Source organism: Schistocerca gregaria, chromosome 4, assembly GCF_023897955.1.
Source record: "Schistocerca gregaria isolate iqSchGreg1 chromosome 4, iqSchGreg1.2, whole genome shotgun sequence".
NCBI classification, from domain to species: Eukaryota; Metazoa; Arthropoda; class Insecta; order Orthoptera; family Acrididae; genus Schistocerca; species Schistocerca gregaria.
In genome coordinates, this window is record NC_064923.1 from 707,151,788 (window position 1) to 707,172,137 (window position 20,350).

Sequence of the window (20,350 nt, forward strand, 5' to 3'; positions counted from 1 at the left end):
GCTATCCGAAACATATAGGAGGCGGCGTGGATTGGCCTCCCTATTCGCCAGACATGAACCCCTGTCACTTCTTTCTGTGGGGACACTTGAAAGACCAGGTGTACCGCCAGAATCCAGAAACAATTGAACAGCTGAAGCAGTACATCTCATCTGCATGTGAAGCCATTCCGCCAGACACGTTGTCAAAGGTTTCGGGTAATTTCATTCAGAGACTACGCCATATTATTGCCACGCATGGTGGATATGTGGAAAATATCGTACTATAGAGTTTCCCAGACCGCAGCGCCATCTGTTGTTGACAATTGTAACTATTGTAATTTCGAAAGTTTGTCTGCCTGAAAATGTACTATTGTTCCAAGCATATTGCAACAAACGGTGTATTTCTATCGCTGCTCGTTTAGTTTTTATTGCCGTTTCAAATCTACCGGTCATTTTTGAAACACCCTGTATAAGGAAGTTCCTCTAAAAATTCCACTTAGGACAACCGTTTAAGATTTACTGTGTGAGGCTGTTTTCCCAAGGCATCCATCCATGGTTAGAACAGTAGTAGTTTTGAAAGTTATCTCCGACAAATTTTCCACATATATTTCCTCTGGTTCCACATGCAGGCATACTTGTCAAAGGACATGTCACAGTGTCTTCGGAATTGTAACCGTCAACCATTTTCACCTAACTGTGAAGTAGACAACATATTTTAACTATACTGTAACAAACTGAACATTCATATCTACTGGCCGGTGTAAAATCCGATATTTATTTGCTACAATTCCATTGTACATTCGACAAAAAATGTTCAGGATTTTTTGCTTGTAGAGTCTTAAGAGATTTTCAAACAGGCAGTGTGGAAGAGGTGTACCCGTAGAGTACTTTGAAAGAATTTTTGATTGTGGCAAATTTAAGGTCTGTGAGTAGACTTTTTTTCTACATCAGTTGCTTTGAAAAAAATGTGAATCTCATTCACGACTCTAGCCTCCTACATCAACGTACGTGAAACAGTAATCTGCGACAGCTTCTAGGAAAATCGAAAAGAACTTTCATAGTTGAAAAATTCACTTGCTGTAATCATACCGCGTTTACCCGTCAATAGCTCCCGCACAACGAGGGAAATGAAAAATGAGCGTATGGCATCGTTGGCCGGGAGGCCCCAATCGGGGAAGTTCGGGCGCCAAGTGCGAGTCTTATTTCAGTCGACGCCACACTGGGCGACTAGCGCGCCGGGGATGAGGGTGAAATGATGAGGACAACACAACACCCAATCGCCGGGTGGAAAAAAATCTCCAACCCGGCCGAGAATCGAAACCGGGCCCGCTTGCATGGGAGGCGAGCACGTTGCCACCCACCTTAGCAGGGGGACGCAATGAGGGAAACTGTTCTTAATCTCATACTTCTGACTGATTTCCAATCAGCCTTCAGATGTTTCTCGAACTCTTTTCTGAGCTTTTCATAACTGGGATTCACAGCCATGTGAAATTTCTTCAAAGACATTATGTTTACGCCAGTCACTGTTAAACTTTTTATTTCCACTATTGCAATTTCGGCCTTAGGCCATTATCAAGTGCAGATGTTTTGCCTTTAAGCCATGTCTGCTTAATACAAGCTGACACATTTATATGTCGTTGTATATAACTTCAAATGACAACGACATATAAATGTGTCAACTTGTATAAAGTATGATGTGATTCTTGAGTTTCTCCCGGCGTATTTGATAATCAAAATATCCACGGGTGTACTGCCGGTCTATAGTGTCCAACGGGCACAATATTTCGGCGATCAAACATGTCGCCATCATCAGGTGAACTGACGGACTGAGCTCCTGTGAACGTGCCGGCACGGAGATCCGTACGCTATGGCTGCTCAGGGGGAACTGGGTTCGGTCGCGGCGGCGGCCGATTTAAATACCCTCCGCCCGCGGCGCGCTCCCTCCGCCGTCCGCGCCCCGCGCCACGGTCTCGCGGTGGAACAGATTGCGACGGCGTCTGAGATGACGTCGGTGTGTTGGCTCTGTCCACCGTGGTCGTCACAACTATGCGTTTGCTCGATTTACTCTTGATTAACCCAATCGCTGGTTCCCAAGCCTTGCTAAGATTATAGCCACAGTCACGGTTTATGAGGTCGTCATTGGTGCGAATTTCGATGGCCTCTCTAACAACGCTGTCCCAGTATCTCGACGTCTGTACCAGAATCCTCGTGCGGTCATACTCCATAGCGTGATTTTCCGACAAACAATGTTCAGCGACCGCCGACTTGCTCGGATACATTAGTCGAGGGTGCCTCTGGTGTTCACGGCATCGATCCTCGACAGTACGCATCGTCTGACCAATATACGACTTGCCACATTGACACGGAATCTGGTACACGCCAGCCTTCCTCAAACCGAGGTCATCTTTGGCGCTCCCCACCAGTGCACGAGTGCAGTGATGATGGCGACATGTTTGATCGCCGAAATATTGTGCCCGTTGGACACTATAGACCGGCAGTACACCCGTGGATATTTTGATTGTATAAAGTAGACACGGCCTAAAGGAAAAACATCTGCACTTGATAATGGCCTAAGGCTGAAATTGCAATAGTGGAAATAAAAAGTTTAACAGTCACTGGCGTAAACATGATGTCTTTCAAGTCTTTTCTGAGCGTCTCCCATACAGCCACACTCATTACCACGAATAACGCGTGCAGTCGAAGAACGACCACTTATAAACTCGAAGTGAAGTGAACGGAATGGGTTTCCTGATCATAGGTACCTGAAAATTATTTTAAAATTCTGATTAGCATACAATAATGTATATAAATTTTATTTTAGGTACGGTGATGCAGAAATGTTGGAAACTGTAAAGAATAGATATCGAGAACCTTAGTATTACACGAAGGCAGAAGTGGAGATTCGGCGACAGGAAACAGTGAGGAGTCAGTTCCAGTAGTTGCCGACACTACGCAGTCGCCAAATGCCAAACGTTTCAGTTGTACCTTTGGCTGCGTCTTTTTCAAGGTTTCCGGCACGTGTACTTGGCCGTTTTATTCCACTACCCGTCAGATTTTCCTGCTCTCCGTGGCCACCACACTCGCGAGAATTCCCGCCACATCTTTTGCAGCTCAAATCCCGCTGAAGAAAACGCACATCGTGCCGCAACTTTGGTGACATTGCGGTGTTGCAATGGGTGACTTCTGGCAATCAAGTAACACTACACCGTCGCATTGAAAATATTTACATGAAAGCTTTTGCTGAAATGTAGTTTCGCATTTTTTTTTGTCTAAAGAAGATTAACAGAGATTCTAGAACACTGGACTCTTTCTCAACTGTATAACGGCAATCGGCTGACAGCATTTCACTCCCGTCAACAACCACCAGGTGAAGAGTGTCGTCAGTTGATGGAGGACCACCGGTATATGATCGCCCCGCTAAATCTTATCGCAGTGACAAACACTCAAAAGTAACGATCAGAACAGAATGAGAGATAACACTAGTTAACCGATCTGTGTGCGATCGTCTCCGGAGAACTGCTTTGCGTGTACATTCGATGACAAGTGCGTAACTGTGTTGAAACCTGTGCTCCGGGATCCTCAACTCGGTTTTTTCTACACTTGCAGAAAAGGCGTCCACGACACAATTCAGAGGCTGGCATACGCTACTGGTAAGTCTCTAACTTTTTATCTATTAATTTTTACGAAATTTTCATTGTATATCGAACAAGACGCATTTCTCACGAGAAAGGAAGAAGAAACGTTCGCACTTTACAAGCGAAGACACATTTAAATATAATTGTCTGCGAAGCACGTTGGAGGAGTACTAATGTAGCTTAAGCAGTACGTTGCTCGGTATCTCTTACCAGTAGCAGTCAGTCGAGGGATGAAATTGATGTACGACTGTGCTCTCCGATTCTAGCACCACCGCAAAAGGATGAATTAGTGCGCTCACCCTTGCAGACCAATATTTCTGGACTTCTCGTTTAGTAAAAGGTTTGTCAGTTCAAAAGCGTAGCCAGATAAAGGTCTCATTCATTGTGAGGTCATTTTCTCGTATGTAAGCTCACGAAAAAAGGTCACCCCAGTACGCACTCACACGTAATTCGTTAGGCCTTTACAGGTGCTGAAGCGACCGAGTCACGTGCTCAACGGCGTGTTTACTGCCTCTACGTGAGCGAAAGGGAGTAGCAATCGGTGAGGCATTCATGTTTCAAGCGAATGTTCACACTTAAACATGGGTAACTGCAAGGACACGCCTGATTGGCAATCGTGTTTTGCCGTGGCCATGGTCATACGATGCGTGAAGCTGCTGAGTTTTTTGGTGTTCCGCGGCGGTTGTGTCTACACGCAATGGTGTAACACACGTGAGCTCTCAAAACAAGACGTCAGAAGTGTGGTCGGAAAAAGATCTCGACAGGGAGTGACCGGAGAATAGTTTCACGGCTTGTGAATGAGAATCGCTCCCAAACCCGAAAGGAATTACTGCAGGCAGTGAATGAAGGCAATCTTATCCCGTTAGCGAAAGAACATTGCGACAGGAACTGTGTGCAATTAACATTTGGAGGAGGTCACCTCGCAAGAGGCTATCGCTCTTACAAGAAATTAAAGATGACAACAGCAAAGTGGGTCGAGCTGGAAGAACATGAGACTGGTTTTCAGAACACTCTCCCACCCTATTCGATTTCGGTTGGACTGCAGTATCACCTGACCTGGACCCCATAGAAATCTGAGGGACATGTTGGAGCACCAGGTAAAACGCCAACATGAGCATCCCTGCAGTTTGGTGGGATTTCGCGATCAAATCTTCAGCGAGTGGCTTAATCTGAGTGCGACGTACCTTCACCATCTTGTAGATTCACTTCCTAAACGAACCTATGCGGTTATAAAGTCTAGGGGTGGAATAACCCGGTATTAAACGATGATTGTAGTGATCTCTGTGAGATTGACTAATGTTGAGTCAGGTGAGCTTATAAGATTTCGACAAGAATTCTTCTAATCAGTTGAATCGTTTAAGCTACCCCCTCAGATTTAAAAAAAAAATTGATAACGGACTGTAATGTGCTCTGTATAGACGGATGTCCTACCAACAAAATATTTTCGCATTCGGAGGAGAACGTTGGAGATTGAAATTTCGACAAAATATCTCGCCGCAACGAAAAACGCCTTTATTTTAACAATTGTCACCTCAAGTCGCATATCACATTTCTGACCGCGTCCCCCATTTCGCGATAATACAAAACTAGCTGACTCCCTTCCTAGTTTTTTGTGTCCTCCGTCAGTTCAGTATGGTAAGGATCATATAAAACAGAGCAGTACTCAAGCAGAGGACGCGCAAACGTAGTGTAGGAAATCTCTTTAGCATACCTGTTGCATCTTCTAAGTTTTCTGCCAATAAAACGTAGTATTTGGATTGCCGTCCCCACAACAATTTCTATGCGATCGTTCAATTTTAAGTTGTTCGTAGTTGTAAATACTAGCCATTTAGTTGAATTGACAGCCTCGAGAGTTGTGTAAATTATCATGTAACTGAAATTTTACGGATTCCTTTTAGTAATTACGTGGATAACCCTACATGTTTCGAGCGGTTCTAGGCGTTACAGTCTGGAACCGCGCGACCGCTACGGTCGCAGGTTCCGATCCTGCCTCGGGCGTGGATGTGTGTGATGGCCTTATGTTAGTTAGGTTAAGTAGTTCTAAGTTCTAGGTGACTGATGACCTCAGAAATTAAGTCGCATAGTGCTCAGAGCCATTTGAACCATTTGAACCTTACATGTTCATTATTTAGGGTCAACTGCCATTTCGCATCACCTTTCTGGGGAATGTATTAAAAATTGGATATATTAAAAATTCATCGTTATTACAGCTTATTTTCCGCACAGTGCAGACAGTCGTATAGAAGAAGTATGTGAAAGTAGGCTGTTTATGTTTTTATGTTGATAACGCCACGTAGCGCTCTGTATGAAAATCACTGACTGTGCTGTGTGCAGTCTGTCGCTGGTTGGCATTGTTGGAATATTCACTATTGTAGTGTTGGGCAGTTGGATGTGAACAGCGCGTAGCGTTGCGCAGTTGGAGGTGAGCCGCCAGCAGTGGTGGATGTGGGGAAAGAGATAGGAGAGTTTTGAGATCTGTCGATCTGGACGTGTGTCCGTCAGAAAAAGGAAATTTGTAAGACTGGATGTCATGATATATATATATATATATATATATATATATATATTACGACTTTTGAACACTATTAAGGTAAATACATTCTTTGTTCTCTGTCAAAATCTTTCGTTAGTGCCTTCAGTAGTTAGAATCTTTCATTTAGCTGGGAATATTGGCGCTCTCTGTATTGCAGTAGTTCGAGAAACGAAAATTTTTGTGAGGTAAGTGAGTCATGAAAGGCAAAGGGTATTGTTATTCAGGGCCATTCTTTTGCAGGGATTGTTGAAGGTCAGATTGCATAGCGATAAGAAAAATATTGTGTGTCAGTTTAGTGATGATCAGAATAAGTAAAGAGAGAAATGTCTGAGTACGTTCAGTTTTGCTCAGCTGTTTGAAATTCAAATAACGTAAGAGGTTTACCAGCACAGCCTTTCATAATTTTTCTAAGGAGGCGTTTCAAATGGTGTGAATACAGCATTCTTGCTGGGTGAGTTTAAAGTTTCTGAACTTTACAGGAGGAGATCACAATACATCACGCTAAGAGGACATGGTAAAGGTCGTATAATTGGCATAAGGGGGAACGGATCACCATACCGCCATATCGTGCAGACAGCTGGATGTAGAACAATGACTGAAGAACGCTTGGCGACGAGTTGGCCTCAGAACAAATAAATAAAAAGAATATTAGGCATGGCTCCGTTCAGAAGGGCTAAACAGAGAGAAGATTGTTTGGTTGCGCGACGGGTTCTAGTGAGTAGACAGTAACACCAGCTGACATTGGGACAGGGACGACGGGCAGTTTGTCACCACGAACCGTCGAGAACGGATTAGTGGAATCTCTATTGTGATCTCTAGTTACTATGCTCTCCGTCGTTTATCGTTGACACCATGCCACAAACAACAGACACTTTCATAGTAGAAAACCATAGTCAGTGGAACGTTATGTGGTATAGTGTGATGGTTAGCAATCAGACTCGTTTAGGTGTCAACGTGTACGTTGACAGCCTGGTCACAGGAAGCAGCCGTCTCGATATACATACCTCTAAAACTCCTGGACTGATACACTGGGCATCTACTGGATATAGTTTACTCATGTCTGTCAATCAGCAGCTGCGAAGGACATTTTAAGAACAGAAATAATCGATCGTCAGCTGCAGATATTTTTGTTAAATTCTTGACTGGTTTCGGCAAATTAATTTGCCGTCTTCAGAAGATCATACAATTTAGCCTACATGGGAAAGCAATCGTCAAGCAAACTTTGGACGATAGAGTCCCACAAACAATGGGTACAGAATACGAATTTAGTGATTACCAGGGTTGGGTGACAAATAACAACAGATTAATAAAAGTAGGTATACAGTACTAAACAGATTATAAACGTATCTTCGTTAAAGTGTTTACATAGTACTGTCAGTTGAAAAGTAACAAAAAAAATGCGAAGATATGGTGACCAAAGGACTTTGCATAGTAAGTACAATATTTAAAAAACGCGAGACATGTGATGACTAGCACCAACAGACTGATAGTTTGACTAGAAAAGATTTCACTTATATAAGATGCACCGAGCGCTGGTATGCCTAAAAGATACGAAGACTAAGCACAATGAGGGCGTTCGTGTCTATAACATAAGTCAAACGAAACTGAATATGTCTTAAGGAAAAGAATTACCATTAAGACCTTATGTTACGAGTTAACCAAGCGTATAAATTTTTCACAGAGAAAGGCTTAGCTTGTAAAAAGGGCTGAAAAATTGGGTACAATGATCAGGTTTATTTAATAATCAGCTGATGGTGGCGCCGAGAGCCGATGGAGAAGCGGCGCTATGCTGAACTTCCCAGTACCTTGACGCAGAGGCCAGCCACTGGATACGAGTTTTCAACGGCGTAAGTGGACCCGCCCCGGTTGAGAGACCAGACTCGATGTCGAACGGCCGGCCGGAGTGGCTGAGCGGTTCTAGGCGCTACAGTCTGGCACCGCGCGACCGCTACGGTCACAGGTTCGAATCCTGCGTCGGGCATGGATGTGTATGTTGTCCTTAGGTTAGTTAGGTTTACGTAGTTCTTCTATGGGACTGATGACCTCAGATGTTTAGTCCCATAGTGCTCAGAACCATTTGAACCATTTTTTGTGTGTGATGTCCTTCGGTTAGTTAGGTTTACGTAGTTCTAAGTTCTAGGGGACTGATGACCTCAGATGTTTAGTCCCGTAGTGCTCAGAACCATTTGAACCATTTTTTGTGTGTGATGTCCTTCGGTTAGTTAGGTTTACGTAGTTCTAAGTTCTAGGGGACTGATGACCTCAGATGTTAAGTCCCATAGTGCTCAGAACCATTTGAACCATTTTTTGTGTGTGATGTCCTTCGGTTAGTTAGGTTTACGTAGTTCTAAGTTCTAGGGGACTGATGACGTCAGATGTTAAGTCCCATAGTGCTCAGAACCATTTGAACCATTTTTGATGTCGAGCGCGACGTCTCAGTGCGAGTTTACAAGCTTTCTTTTCGTTTAGGACCTCTACCTATATCACTTATAGATACTATCTGTAGCGCAGCACTCTGACGTTAGTAACTTACAACCTTACCAAGATAATGGCGTAGCGTACAAAAATGTGTTAGGCGCACTGACCACTACACAAATTGGTGGCCCGCGGCTCTGACTAGCCATCGCAGTTAAAACATGTTTAAAAAATTTTAAAAATCACATTAAAAAGCAATAAGATATGTTGACTAGATAACGAACTTTAGGAAATAAGGAGCAAACAACAAATGCAAATGGTCGTTCTAAACATGCAGTAAAAAATATTAAGCAAATAGGGAGGTTACAAATGATCTTTTCTGCTATGTGATATGAACCATTGGTTAAGCAAATAGGGTAGTCACAAATCATTTGAAAGGAGAAGAAATACAATCAAAAAACAACCTGATTCTAAGCGAGAACTGATCATTTAGCAGATCTTTGGAGCCCGGACGGGAATGATTTCTATCTCTTCTAAAATATTTGGTTTGGACCTTTTATCCACTATGTGCAAGATTTCCATATTAAGTAATGAAAGAGGTGGGTGGAAGTGTTTTTCAGCTTTGAGATGTTGTGCGAATCTTGACTTACAAGCATTCTCGCCGTCATTGTTCAAGAAATGTTCAAGGAACTGTTTTGAATGCCCTGCCTCTTTGTCCTACATAAAAGCCTGGGCATATGTTGCACTGAATTTTGTACGTGCCAAATTTTAGATATTTATCAACAGGAGGTCTCTCCCTTACGTATGACGCTTAGTGAGATTATTAGTGGTGAATGCCACATTGAGGTCATATTTTTTAAATATCCTCGCAATCCGATAGGAAATATCACCTAAGAACAGATTGGAAAAATTACTCTTTGGAGCAGGGCCATTTTTGTTCAGTAAAGATGTACTAGAGTTCTTATTAGTTCTTGCCGTATAAAGCTTTTGCACGAGACTGACCTGATAGCAGTTACTGACAACAATATACTTTTTGATTATTAAGTTCCGTGAATTCGAGGGAAGGTTGTAAAGGGATCTCAAGCATCCAGCCAACCAGAGCACTAAAGAACGAAATTTTATTCGTATAGGGATGACACGACGACGCATGGGCGATATTATCAGTCGCAGTCAGTTTTCTGTTGATGGTTTTTGGTCACCATAACTTCGCATTATTACGTTACATTTTAACCGCTTATCAGTACTATATAAAAACTTTAACAAAAGTACGTTTATAATCTGTTTATTATTGTCTACTTAATGTTATTAGTCTGCTGTTAATTGTGATCCAACCCTGGTAATCACTACAGTCTTATTTTACTCCCATTTTTTGTAGGACTCTGTCGTCCAGATTTTGCTTGACGATTGCTTTCCGATGTAAGCTTAATTTTATGATCTTCTGAAGACAGCTAATTAATTTTCGAAACTAGTCAAGAAGTTAATTTAATAAAAATTTGTGCAGCTGACGACTGAAAATCTCTGTTCTTAAAATGGGAAGCCTTGTTGCCACACGTGACATAACGAGGGTACCAAATGGAATATTCCGGTAGGACGATGCAAGATCCCACATTACAGTTCACACCTCAAACGCTTTGGGGACTGTATGGATCTTTGACTAATCCGCCCATTCCCTTGATTTGTTACATGTAGATCACACCTGGGATTCCTTAACATGATTTTCAGAGGCTGTTAGTTTTCGCGTCTTCACGAATAGAAGAGTCTTTTTGTGCCAAATGGGGCCACAACTCATACTGATGTTTACGATGGACATTGGAATGAAAGTTTAATCACACAATATCCGTTATATCACGAACATCACCACAAAGTTTGATAAATATCCGACTGATGTTTCTTGGTATCAAACTATCCATTTCCGTCAATGTAGTTGGTATCCAACAATAAGAATAAAATCCTTTAGCATGTCTGAAATCTTTGGTGCACGTTGTTGTGATCTTAAGGTTTCCAGGATCGTAGGGAAGTGTCATTTTCCTCCTCCTCCTCCTCTTCATCTTTTTCTTCTTTCTTCTTAATGAATAAGTCGGTGTTTTGCCACCTCTGTGGGTTTGTTCTTGACGGCTTTTGGTGCGCAAAGGTGTCTCATCGTTGGTAAAAGGTTATGATCCAGCACCTTTAACGAATAAGGAGAAATGTTAGAAGGTACCCATTGTTGACGACACACTAAGAATAATATTTTTGATTTAATTCTCTCACCTTATATTGGCTAATATCAGTGGCTAACCAACAACTAATGGTTCAAATGGCTCTGAGCACTATGGGACTCAACTTCTGTGGTCATCAGTCCCCTAGAACGTAGAACTACTTAAACCTAACTAACCTAAGGACATCACACACATCCATGCCCGAGGCAGGATTCGAACCTGCGACCGTAGCAGTCGCACGGTTCCGGACTGCGCGCCTAGAACCGCGAGACCACCGCGTCCGGCACCAACAACTAATGCCTACCAAGATGAGCTAAGGGAATGTTTATCTTGAAAACAGGCAACGTGGCTTGAGAAACAATCATGATTGGTTGGCGGTTGGCCCCTACTATTCGATTCAGTGAGGTGTCAGACACAAAGTTATTTTAATCTAAGTATAACAAAATAGTGGATTTCAACTACCTGCAGACCCCAAAAGGCTCAAAGAAGACCGCAGCGGAAGGATAGAAACAGTGTATTGCTAAACAGCAGAGGAGGGAAATGTTACACCATAAATATCTACAACACTATACTTTCATATTCAAAATATTTTCGTGTTTCAGGCCCCATCATTTGGCTTACAATTCTCGATTTTTCGACAGCGTTTACGTCCCACTTTCTTCAGGATTTAAAACTGGTGACTAATTTAAAGATATGTCCAAACGTGAATTGGTATGGCGGTTGTTGCCCAAAGCCCTAATCTATTTTACAGTACTTTACTCCACTTTATCTGAGAGGTTGAAAATACCGCTTCAGTTCTAAATTTCTTTGTTTTCACACGACCGTTTCGGACTGTTATAAGCCCATCCTCAGGTGTCGTAGCTGTGCTGTGGTCTCCGAGCGCCACGTGTACCAGGCGCGGTGTGCTGCCTATGAGCGCAGAACAGGGAGTCTGTCAAAACTAAATCCCAATAAACTGTCGCCCGAGCCAAAATATTCTCTTCCAGAAGCCGCTTTGTCTACTGCTGCAGGGCATTCGGCCATTACTCCAATTTTATGGATGACAATGCTCGACCGCATCACACAGCGCAGATGAAGGAGGTCTCGGTATGAGAGGATATTCAGTGGATGGATTGGCCAACTCGTTCCTGCGACTAAATGCCATCGAGCACGTTTGAGATGCGTTGGCGAGACTTGTTGCAACACGTCCACGTCCACCAACGACCATCGAGCAGCTGGCAGACGAGTTGGTGGAGGAACGGCACGCCCTGCCACAAGAACTCGTTACCAACCTTCCTGCCAGCATGGGAGCACGTCCGTGGTGTTCGCACTCACTACTGAGAACCATGTCCCGCTTTCTTTAATGACCAGGGGACATCATGGTGAATTTAATGTAATTATTGTCTTTGAGCAAAAGTGTCATCTCTGTTCGTCTCGTTGCGTATTTTTTACAGTTGCCTTCTTGTCAGTACTGTAACAGTTATTTCTAGATCTGCTTAAAGTTCCATAGAAGTGTGTTACTTGGCAATGACACATCATCCGAAACTTACTATCGAAATGGTTCAAATGGCTCTGAGCATTATGGGACGTAACATCTGAGGTCATCAGTCCCCTAGAACTTAGAACTACTTAAACCTAACTAACCTAAGGACAACATACACATCCATGCCCGACGCAGGATTCGAACCTGCGACTGTAGTGGTCGCGCGGTTCCAGACTGAAGTGTCTAGAACCGCTCGGCCATAGCGGTCGGCACTTACTATCGTCAGTATGTTGTGCGCACCAGTGTATTATACAGCACTTAAATGTGTAGAACGCAAAATATTTACAATTGCTGCGCAGAACGGAACCTCATGTCCAAGAACAACAAAAATTGCAGAGAATTGTGGAAATTGCTTATGGTGGTCTCCAGAGTGCCATTCCTTGATGTGATTCTAAAATCAGTCACTATCATTAGACTGAAAAGAAAACCTTTGTGTGCTCCTATATACACTGTCCTAAACTATCCTCTATGCACAACACTCTCCAACCCACATATACAGGTCACTGTGAGGACACCTCGTCAATTCCAGCAGTCAGTAATTTTTAGTCTTGAAGATGATGGTGCTGGTGACAGCCTAAAAATTTCGAGAGTTAAAACTCAACTTAAGCGCTTGAAAATTGAGAGAATTATATTAAGTCATTTCACCAGTAATGACTATGAGGATAGGGGGTATTGGAATTATGAGATGCGTAGGTCTTCATTCCCCATTTGGGATGGGACCGATGGGATGGGCTTCAGCAGAAGTTATAGGCAGATCTCGGGAATTAGAATCTGAGAGTGGGAGCTGGTTGAAACTGCCCTGGGGAGAAATTTGAAAGGTCGGAGATGTGCTGATATACACGCCGAAGAAGATCATGGGTTTCAAGAACATGGATGTTGGGGAATACACCGGATTGTTGGAATTACAGGAGTTATCTGTTATCATTTGAATCGAACAGAGACGACTCTGGCAAAAAGACAATCAAGGTTAGGTTTCTAGTAGCATGTACGAAGTTCGCGGGCTCATATTTATCGGTCTGCTTTCAGCACTTCGATAAATTACAATGGTAAAATTGTTTTTTAACATTCAGCTGGACGGCCAATTCGCGAATTTTTCCGCACCGGTCTCTCTCTCTCTCTCTCTCTCTCTCTCTCTCTCTCTCACACACACACACACACACACACACACACACACACACATACACACGTTCGCTCCCTCCGCCGTTTTTTCTGTTTCACGCACTGCGTCTCAGGTTAAAAAGAATTTATGCGTGGTGACACGGTGAGAGTGACAGTCTGCCATCTGGAGTTACGTCATTTTGCTCCTCGATCGTATAATTTATCCGTCCGGCGAAATTACACGTGAAAATAGTTTTGTTCCCTTATAACACAGATACCTGAAAGTGCTTCTAAATCCCAAATAAGTTGTCGCTGGGCCCAAAATCCTCTTTTCCAGAAACCGCTTTGTCTACTGCTTCCACATGTGCATCTTTTCAGGGCATTTGGCTCTTACTCCTCTTTTGTGGAGGACACTGTGCGACCGCGTCACTCGTGAAGGAGGTCTTGGAACGAGACGATATTCGGTGAATGGGTCGGTCTGTCCGTTCCTCGGACTAGATCTCACGTGTCTTATCTGGTCCTTATATCAAGGAGACAAGGTCGCCATAGATAATCTACTGTTTAGTCGGGTACTTAATTACTTGTCAAAATATCACTAGCAGAACTTGACGTTATAACGGAACTACGGGACGGAACGTAATACATATGGCATGTTGCGCAACCCTCATCACGTGGATACATGATCTTCCCAGATGTTATGGTAGTCAGCTGAGTACTTTTGAAACAACATTTAAATTTCAGCAGCAAAATTGATAGTTCTAGTCTATCTACCAGATACCACGGTACATAACGAAATAAGGAGCAACAAGTTGCATAAAAGAGAAATAATTTGCTACGGATTTCAGGCACAAAAATATTATAACATTTCTTTTTTCTTTCATGTACGGGCACTAAGAACCGCGTGACAACAGAAATGTGCCGTCTGCATCTTATTGTTGACATTCGCAAATAATGCAATAGGTACAACCTTCTGAATAAGGGCACTAAGTGACTGAAACCTGTTAAGGAATTAAACTTCTTTTGTGGAGCTGGTTGCTAATTATTTAGATGTATACAACTTCAGTTGCTGAAGATGGGTAAAATACTCAAGATACGACGGTGTACTAGTGGCTTTTTGTGAGATCCTTACCTAGTGTGGAACAGATCTCTACAGATATTCTATTACTTAATTAACTACTCGTTTAAATTCCAATCAGAAAATTTATGTTTGTAGTTGTAGCTGAATTGCCGTATACAATGTGAAACTAGTAGCTTGTAGGTAAATCCTTATCTCGAGAAGGTAAGATCTCAGATATTTTGGAAATTAGTTGAGTCTTTCAAAATTACTCGCTTCTTTTCTAATATCTACATTTCTTTTACAATTTAATTTTGTGCATCCTGCTATCTTCCTTTGGAATTTCATTTCATTGGCTTGTAACCTTATTTCATTTTCTTTTTTCATTATTCAAGCTTCACTCTCATACAGAAATTTTGGTACAAGCATAACTTTATGAAATTTAAGGTATGTTTTTGTTGTTACTTGGATTGGAGCGATCTAATGATACCATTTAAGTAACTGAACTTATCAATTTTGTCTCTTTGATCTAGGTTACCTCTCTAAGTTAGCATGATCACTAAAAATTTAAATCTATCTATTTGCACTATGATCTTGTTTTCTGAAGAGCTTCCACATTGTGTATTCATTTATCAGCCCAAATTTTTTCCTAATAATGCAGCCATGGTCGTTATTTATCAGCTAAATTAATATCTAGTACATTCTTTTTCATATTATTCATGTGTCTTACTGTTTTACTGACAAGTGCTTGTCTCCCATGGACATCAATTTAAAACCTGACAACGAAGTTATGCCACCCACTTGATCCACCTTCCTGCTCAACGTTTTTGCCTCTACTGTTTGCTTCTTGTATATTTACTTATTCAGCTGATTTGATGCTGCTTCTCCATTTCTTTTGTCAAAAACACGTGTCGTTTCCCTTTTCCCTTTCTTTTGTTTTAGCTAATGCTTCACAGGGTGCAATTTCTATTCTGTTCTTAATTTGTTCCAATTCATGTTCAGTTCTGCCTGCTTCTAGGAGCCCACTCATTATTTTGTCTACTCGTCTATAGCATTTTACCTTGATGGACTCGTGTTCTAGTAAGTATATTATAGTAACACTTGGTTGCTCTGAGGAGTTTCTGTGTACTTTGCCCTGCTTCAAGGCAGCTGTTGATAAAATTAGGAAACGATGCAAAATGGTTCAAATGGCTCTGAGCACTATGGGACTTAACATCTGGGGTCATTAGTCCCCTAGAACTTAGAACTACTTAAACCTAATTAACTTAAGGGCATCACACACATCCATGCCCGAGGCAGGATTCGAACCTGCGACCGTAGCTGTTGCTCGGTTCCGAACTGAAGCGGCTAGAATCGCTCGGCCACCGAGGCCGGCCGGAAACGATGCATATTAATGTCATACCGTCTGTACAGCATACAAGCACATGCTGAAACAGAATAACTGTTTTTGTTTGTTTGTTAGGAAATAGCTAATTTTAGTTCTGGAATCTCTGGCAAACAATGTGTGGACTTTCTTCTAAATATCTTTGAGTTAGTAGAAAGACTTCGAGACGAGGGAAGGAGTGTGGAGGGAGCGCTTGGGTGACTGTTACAGCTTTACGACCGCGGGTGGTAACAGCAAAAGACCACTTCGGATTGAGACAGCATTGCCCGCCGAGTCGTGCAGAACTGCCCGTCCTCCGGCCTATAAGGTGGCCAACTAACGCGACATGGCAGCAACTCGGTCCGGAAAGCCAGCTAGTTTCCACGTGCGGCACTTGACGTCCGCCATCTTGCTACACTCTTCACACGTTCGCTACCACAAACACGCTGCCTGCCCACCATCCAAGCGCTTCCACCTCACTCCTTCCCTTGTCGATTTCAAAACCAAAACCGGTTAAGAGGCGAGACCGTGAAGGAAGGAAACACGATCGACCTCAACATGGGAGCCACACCGGCTCAATGGCATCACCGAAACTTTGTTGTCCTTCTGTCACTTCGTTCAGACTCTCTCCAAATACAAAATAGAAGCGCGCGCACACACACACACACACACACACACACACACACACACACACACACAGCGAAATACTTCAGTTATCTGCGTGTTTATTGTAGTTGTTTAGTTATCTGCTTGTTTCCTCGATGTGTTCTAAATGAACAATTGACTTGGCTCACACAGAGAACTCAACAAAACCACCCAAAACCAACAGATTGTACATCGTATCAGCCGTAGTATAGACTCTGAAAACCTTATAAGGGTGTTGCAGGAACACTCTGGAAAGCTTTTAAGGATGTTGCACGGTAGGTTATGTTGACAAATAATTGTTAAGAAAAATAATGGATATGTTGAGCTGAAATTGGTTCAAATGGCTCTGAGCACTATGCGACTTAACTTCTGAGGTCATCAGTCGCCTAGAACTTAGAACTAATTAAACCTGACTAACCTAAGGACGTCACACATATCCATGCCCGAGGCAGGATTCGAACCTGCGACCATAGCGTATGTTGAGCCGTTGCTGAGTTAATTAGCATTGCAGTTAGCCAACCAAGCCGCTGCTCGCGCAATTTAAAGCAGCCTGCCCGATCCAGCTGGTGTCAGTGGTTGTCATACGGTACAGAATGCGCATGTCGCTACTCGTCCTTTGGCTCGGGTTCGATCCTTACTATCGTGACATGTCCTATTTTGCATCGCTCTCTCGTTCTGTTTTAGAAAACCAAACGAAGAACACCTTCGGTGATGCCGTCTCAGACGGACGACTTGAATTTGCCCAAACAACTGCCTGATTGGCTAACTCCGGTGCTATTTAACTAGGAAACGGCACAACGTATCGAATATTTTCCTTAACAATTTCGTCAGCACAACCTGCCCTGCAAGAGGCATACTTAAGCAGTAACATTTTACTGTTGCGAATTGAAGTTTCTGAACCATCAAGGAAATTATCTTAATAATGGCGCCGGGCTAACTGTTTGGTCTGGACAACGACCCATTGACTTCGTGTGACAGTCTAAGCATTTCCCACAAGAGGTACTGAGGAAGCATAACATGGGCCTCGCCATTGTCTGAAAAGGGGGCCAGAACGTCCATCTGCATAGTGATGGCACGTCGGTGCACAAAATTGCTTGTAGAAGAGGGTGGCACCCATAGTGAACGAAGCTGAGAGACACACTCAGTGCAGGTCCGCTAGTGCCGTACTCGCCACTCGGAAAAAGTAAGAAGAAAGTCTTTCGATACACGATTCACCTGAGAATCAACGTGGAACCAAGAGTCTCCTATGAATCCAAATGAGCATCAGAGCTTATTGGCAGTCGCTACAGTAGGTCAGCACTGGAATGCTTAGTTGATGATAGATACATCATTTCAAATCGGTGACTGGACGTTATTAAAGCAAACAGCAGTCTGTGCTCTGTGGGTTGACTGTAACTTTGAAGTCCGGAAATAGTCATAGACCACATGATGGCTTCGAAAAAACAAACATGGAGTAAGCCCACTGCTTGTCAGACACAGGTTCAAGTACCCGGTCCCGTAGAGCATGTGGGACAGACCGAGCTCGAAAATATTTAGGCTGAGTATTGCCTTTTAAAGTCACATGGGTTTTCAACCAAGATGACTTGCCTGGATTCCCATCAAATAAAGAACTGTACTTATCGTACAGCTCGTTGACACTAGCAAACGGTACAGCCGAACTGACTTGCTACACGTTCCCTTGAATGGACAACCCAGACAAAACAAAAGTATCCATCTCTAAAATGTTTTGAACACAGGATACAAAAATGAACTACTTCCGTTGCAGCACGAAAAGTTGTAAGTAAACTACACGTACCTAAAAGAAGAATGTTCTCTCCATTAACGGCATAAAGTGTTGCACTCGGTTGCTGAAGATGCGCGCTACCTAAGCGTTCGTAAGTCTTTCGATTTAGCGGTGTACCAGTCACTCCATTGTCTAATTGGAATCTCACATACTGGTTCGCCACATGCAGACATACAAAAGGTTTGTTAGACTGCATGTTAATCACTGATGATCGATTGCTTTGGCACTCACGATGAGTTACCAACACGTAGCTGCGCACAGGCGCAGTCCGCAGGTCGTGGTCGTGTGGTAGCGTTCTCGCTTCCCACGCCTGGGTTCCCGGGTTCGCTTCCCGGCGTGTCAGGGATTTTCCCTTCCTTGTGATGACTGGATGTTGTGTGACGCCCTTAGCTTAGTTAGGTTTAAGTAGTTCTGAGTTCTAAGGAACTGATGACCATAGAGGTTAAATCCCATAGTGCTCAGAGCCATTTGAACCATTTTTTTGCACGTCCTGTGAAACAGTCTGACACTGAATCTGTAAACTTTCCGGCGAAGTATTGCAGAAGACGCGCTGTACGTAAGTGCTCTTGCTCGCTGCAAGGGAAACACGTTGCCTGCCGGCAGGGACACTATACCCTGCCCACTAAAACAACGTGTGCAAGACTTCCATCCTCTGCGAAAGTGAAAAAAATTTACAGGGTAAATTGAACGGAATGCACAGTGTACCAACTCCAAAATAAGAGTGGATAGGAAGCGAAAGAAAGACAGAAGAACCGGGAATCAGAAATAGGATTATCGCCTAACTTAACATCGAAACTGCCGAAAACGCTGTAGGAGAAGTACAGAATTTCTGTTACCTTCGAAGAAAAACACGCATAACAGACAAAGCAAAGACATCATGAAGATCAGACTATGGCAGGTGAAGAGAGCATTCTTCGGCAAAAGGCTTCCAGTGGCATCAAGAAAGGTAAGAATTAATTTCAGAAATAAATGTCTCATAATTTACATCTGGAGCGCAGCAGCGTATGGAACTGAACCGGGGTTTGTGGGAAATCCGTAGACGAAAGGAATCGAAGATTTTTATGTGAGATGTTACAGAAGATGCTGACAACTAAATGGACTAATAAAGTTAATTTGAGGAGGTTTTCGGAAACAGAACGATGAAAGGAATATGTGGAAACCACGAAAAGAATAGCGGACTGTAGGATATGTGTTAAATCACAAGACTGGAGTTAAAATAGCATTAAAGAGAGTTACATCAAGTCCAAAATAACACTGATGATATAAAAAGGCCTCCGCCTACATATCAACATTTACAGACTCCATGCCAGGACGAATAATAGATACTTAGCGTGTCAGACAAGGAACACAACACTATGAAGGGCGTGCAAAAATTTCCTAAGGGATTAATACTTTTACATTCATATATTCACATGTAATTTGTCCTTTAGCATACCAGAGGAAGGGAACGACAGCCGAAATGTTGATTTGATCCATTTCGTGACAGTTACTTTACAACATGGCATGGCTCTGTATTCAGATACCTTTTATGTTAGCAGACTCCGGTCCCGGAAATATATAGGCTTACAATCTCAGGCACGTATGAGCCATAGAACGTTCTTTTTTGATGACGTCCCCCATTGTGTAACGATAATTCAGAGAAACAACTTAAGAGGACATAATAAGTAGACAAATACAGCACTTGAGAGAGTATCATCATCTCTTAATAATGTTTCCGATAATGTGCAATCTTTAAAGTGATCGCACTTTACAAATGAATTCCGATAGTTGCTCAATGCGATACTCAAAGCAAATGGTTCAATTGGCTCTAAGCACTATGGGACTTCACATCGGAGGTCATCAGTCCCCTAGACTTAGAACTAATTAAACCTAATTAACCTAAGGACACCAACCACATCCATGCCCGAGGCACGATTCGAACCTACGACCGTAGCAGCAGCGCGGTTCCGAACTGAAGCGCCTAGAACCGCTCGGCCACAGCGGCCGGCTACTCAATGCAACCACTAACATGTTACGCTCAGTGATCGCTGCCTGAGGAATGACGATTGTGGTCAGTGACTTCTGAAATGGCTTTCGAATCACAGCACCCTATTTACTCAAATCTGGGGACACTCTTGACTGAAGT

At 42.9% G+C, this 20,350-nt stretch overlaps 1 protein-coding gene across 2 annotated transcripts in view; it reads left to right on the plus strand.

Moving 5' to 3' along the window:
• The first annotated feature begins 3,491 nt into the window (after positions 1-3,491).
• The window catches only part of LOC126266685 (proton-coupled amino acid transporter 1-like), a 421,916-nt gene continuing 405,057 nt past the window's right edge, over positions 3,492-20,350 (plus strand). The window contains exon 1 of one of the 2 annotated variants that reach the window (XM_049971110.1): positions 3,492-3,629. The gene's annotated coding sequence lies outside the window, so the exon portion shown is untranslated. The remainder of the gene's footprint in view (positions 3,630-20,350) is intronic. The other variant, XM_049971111.1, reaches the window with a different exon arrangement.